Here is a 4,686-nt window from a genome sequence, read left to right as displayed (position 1 = left end):
CGAGCATAAGAGACAACAAATCTACTCCAAACTAGACGTAGGGTACCATGTACCCAAACCAGTATAACTCTGTGTCCCCTATGCTACCCTTCTGATTCCCTGTGCGCGATACATTGATCTTCATTGTCAGAGTAAATAATTCTGACAAGAATAATTTAGAATTACAATATGGCCCTGACAACAACCTTGTCTTCTCCGGTGGTTGGTGATCTCTAACACTGGAGATCCTAGGATCTGAAGGGATCCTCGTCAAGATTTATCGCATCGCTGGATCACTCCCATGGCTGTTGATTCCCGTATCAATGTTTGGTACGTTTCAATAAAGTTGTGCATCATCCTTCAGAAGCTCTTGTTGGTTCCTTCTTCCTTTTAGCATCCTTTTCTAGTTTTCAATTTAGGCTTACTGAATTAGTAAGCCTTGCTCTTTGCTCTTGTCTTGGGGGCTCCGCTCCTGGGTTCCATGCCAAACAAATCTCGTTTCATGTCAATCACTTCGCGGTTTCTTGCAAATAGTTTTGTTTTTGTTCTTTTGTAGAGGCTTAACATTTATAAAAAGGAGTTCAGTAGGGGGGGTTCCCCTCCTATTTTCCTCAAGAAAAAATACAGCCTTGACCCTTTTATTAAACCCTAAACTCATTTTTTTAGAAGATCAAACAGATTGTCTAAAAAGGATGCTAAAAGTCACTTTCCAAAATTAAGTGATAATTTATTTCAAAAAGTAAACTAATCAAGCATTATTTGGATTTGAGCTCAGGACTAAATCTAAACTAAGGCTAATATAATTCCTTACTCATGTAACCTTTCGACATTTCCTTTCTCCTCCTGAGATTATTTTCCCATTAAAATTGGTGCATATCATGTAGTGCTAGATGTACGTGTGTTTTGGAGCTTAATTTTGGCTTTCTTCGAATGTTTGTGTGACTTAACTAAATTGAGGCTTATTCCAATCAAACTAATATATGTATCTATACCTAATATTGAAGAGCCAAAATTTCTACTATCTCTAAATTTTCGTCCAACCCAATCATATAGATATAGAGAAGAAAAAAGTTGTTATAATTCTACTTCAAAACTAATTATTCATCAATATACAACATGAATGGTACAGAATCCATATAGGACTATGGTCCTTGTTCACATAGGACTACGTTCAATGGTGCAAGCTATTCAGGAGGATCCAGAAGCACTATTCAGGAGGACTAAAGCCAAACTCAAGAAAGTTTTAGCTTTAGAATTGGAAGACAACCAGACAAGGCGTAGCTTAACACCAGTTTTCGAAGCCATGGCCGATAAGACTCTTCGTGAATTCTCTGCTCCAACTATGACCAACATCCATACTGGACCGGTGATTAACATTGGAGACAATGCTTTTGAGCCCAAGCTAGAACTCATCAACAAGGTGCAAGCTAGCCAGTTTTGTGGAAAGGCACATGAAGATGTGAGTGCTCATCTCCAACACTTCCTGGAGATTTGCAGCACTTTCACCATCAAAGGAGTTACTAGAGACGCCATATTACTTTGCCTTTTCCCATTTTCACTTTTGGGGAAGGCGAAGCAATGGTTTTGTGCCAACAAAGACAGGAATACTACCTAGGAAAATTGCTCCACTGCCTTCCTAGCAAAGTTCTTCCCCATGGGCAAAACCAACGCCCTGCGTGGAAGAATCTCTAGTTTCTAATAGCAACATAATGAATCTGTCCCTAAGGCATGGGAACGCTTTCAAGAATACATATCAGAATGTCCTCATCATGGGATGAAGAATTGGCTACTCATGTAGACTTTCTATCATGGGTTGACAAACATCACTCGTGAGATTGTAGATGCTGCTGCTAGAGGTGCATTTTATCATTCACAATCACACAAGCAATAGCTCTCATAGAGAAGATGGCCTCCAACCAAGGATGGAATGAAGAACATCTTCAACCCCACAAGAGAGGTGGAGGTATGCATCAACTCAAGGAGGTAGATATGTTGTCTGCTAAGATGGATCAGTTGATGAAAAGGCTTGAAGATTGAGTCACTGAGAAGTAGGAAGTCATGCACATACATGATTCCCACATGACATGTGAAGAATGTGGAAACACCGGGCATTCAAGGAACAATTGTCCTAAAACCCATGAGGATGTGAACTTCATCAACAACAACTATCGTCTTCAACAGAATCAATGATGGAATCAGCAACAGAGGCCAAACTACCAAGGTAATTACCATAGTAATAATTTTAATAATTTCAATAACCAACCATCTTTGAGAGATTTAGTCTCTAGTCCAGCTAAAATTATGGAGGGTTTATCTAGAAAACTAGCGTCAAATGACAAAATCTTAGAAAATATAAATAATAGAATGGATAGCTTCTCCTCAGCCATTAAAAATCAACATAGCTTTAATAAAATGATAGAATCACAAATAGCTCAGCTGGCGGCTGCTGTTCCTTCGATCGACAAAGGTAAGATCCCAAGGCAACCAGAAGACCCCAAAACTACAAATCTTATCGACATTCACAATGCAGTATTCTACAGCGAACCATTTAGTGGAGGATGGGAGGATTATTCCATACCCATCAAGAAAGGTGATCCAGGAAGTCCTGTTATCCCCATAGCCATTGGACCTCATGTGTTCCAAGAAGCTATCTGTGATTTCAGAGCAAGTGTTAACATCATGCCAAAGGTAATTTATGAGAAAATGCATGGAGATCCTTTGCTATACACAAATATGCGTTTGCAGCTTGCAGATCAGTCACTCTGCTACCCCAAGGGAATTCTTGAAGATATCTGTGTACAAGTTGGAGCCTTGTACAGACCCATAGACTTTGTGGGTTTAGACTCAGGTGGAGATATAAGGGCACCCATTATTTTGTGTCGACCATTCCTAAGCACCGCAAAAGCCATCATCTACGTGGACAGTGCCAAAATCTACTTCACAATTAAGGATAGAAAGGAGAAATTTACCTTCAAAAATCATATATTGCATTCTCCTAGTCATCCACAGATGTCGTATCTGTCCGAGGATACAATAGTAAGCAAGAAAAAAAACAACCAAAGAAGGAAGAATAGGGCCAGGCAGCCAAGAGAAGAATCAGTCAAGATGATCAACATACTTTGATTAGAGTACGACCACCTCCTCACTTCATCATTCCTTACTAAGGAGGATCCACGCATACCGATGATCGACTGTTGAATTGGACAAAGAATATTCCACAACACCTTCTATGATATTGGATTGGGTGTCAACATGATGTCCAAGGTAACCTATGACTATTTGTTTGGTGAGCCTTTGTTTCCTACATATATGAAATTACAGATGGCGAATAAAACAGTCTGATTTCCAGAAGGAATAGCAAAAGACATCATGGTAAAGATACAAGATTACTATGTCCCTACCGACTTTATGATTCTTGACATGGGAGAGGAAGAAGAAGACATACCTATCATCCTTGGAAGACCATTCCTCAACACTACCAACGCAATCATCTACATTGGATTAGGACAAATCCACTTCCAATTTCTAGGACAAAAGGTATGATGCTACTTCAATAGTTATACAACTTATGAATAGCCAAAGAAGATCTGTCCCAAGAGAAGACGTCAATCATCCCAACGCTAGAGGAATCAACTCCCAAAGAATGAAGAAGAAAGAGAAGTTGACAATAATGAACCTACTACGCCAAAAGCATGTCCATAGACCAAACAGGTTTGGAAGAAAATGGTGGCGTCATCATCAGAGTCACCATCACAAGAGGTGCAACCATCAAGGTCTCCATCTCCAGGACCGAATGATGGACCCGAAGAATAACAAGATTGGAGGAGTCATGTTTGGAGGACTCAAAACGCCGAACCCTTGCCGGGAGTTAAAATTGATAGTTATCCATATTTGCTTTTTCACATTGCATAAATTATTTTCACTTTAGCATATTTATCTTTTCTGCATTTGCATTGCATTTAGAAAAGAAAATAAAAATCTCATTACTGCATTATAAAATCCTAAGCCCCATGTGAATAAATTTCACGGTGTGTAAAAACCCGCAGGAATATTCACCGTGGTGGCATAAAAAAATATAAAAATACCATGCATACATTTAGTTATATTCCATTATATCATAAAATCCAAAAATATTAGATAGACATCCTGCTAAAATTCTTCCAATTCCAGATTACTTCTAAATTCCAAGAACGACTAACCCCTGGACGGCTGACCGCTAACCCTCTTATTCTAATCTGTTCCATGAGTTTTGTTGTTCTTGTTGACATTTTGCAGGATCATGCACAAGATCAAGAGCAAGTTCACTTGGTCGTCTTCATCTCTCCTCATCAGGAGTACATCCTGATGGACGAGAAGGACTTCCGATAGCAAAACCGCTCTGAGAAAGACAACATCAAACATTCGGCCACCTCATTGAGCAACCACAACAACAACCAGCTTGGGGAAAGGGTATCCCCCATGTATCTAGATAAGCAGTTCTTTCCCTTTTGGTTTTATTAATTTTAAGTTTGCTCTATAGTTGCTAAAAAAGATGTATAACTAAAAACAAAATAAAAATTTATCTTTGTGTTAGCTATATATAATGTGTGATAAAAATAAAATAAAAAAATGTGTCTAGTTTTCTTGAAGTTTGATTTTTAAGAGCTAAATAAATAAATAAAAAGGACTCTAAAACTAATCTCTTAAAATGGAAATGATGAATAGTTG

At 38.6% G+C, this 4,686-nt stretch overlaps 1 non-coding gene across 1 annotated transcript; it reads right to left on the bottom strand.

Moving 5' to 3' along the window:
* Positions 1 to 1,648: 1,648 nt before the first annotated feature.
* LOC136506362 (small nucleolar RNA R71) lies at positions 1,649 to 1,755 on the bottom strand. The gene has a single exon (XR_010771571.1). It is a non-coding gene; the product is annotated as a small nucleolar RNA R71 (small nucleolar RNA).
* Positions 1,756 to 4,686: the final 2,931 nt, after the last annotated feature.

Source organism: Miscanthus floridulus, chromosome 14, assembly GCF_019320115.1.
Source record: "Miscanthus floridulus cultivar M001 chromosome 14, ASM1932011v1, whole genome shotgun sequence".
In the NCBI taxonomy this organism is placed as follows: Eukaryota; Viridiplantae; Streptophyta; class Magnoliopsida; order Poales; family Poaceae; genus Miscanthus; species Miscanthus floridulus.
The sequence above is the reverse complement of the archived record's forward strand: the minus strand, read 5'-3'. Positions and strand labels throughout refer to the sequence as shown.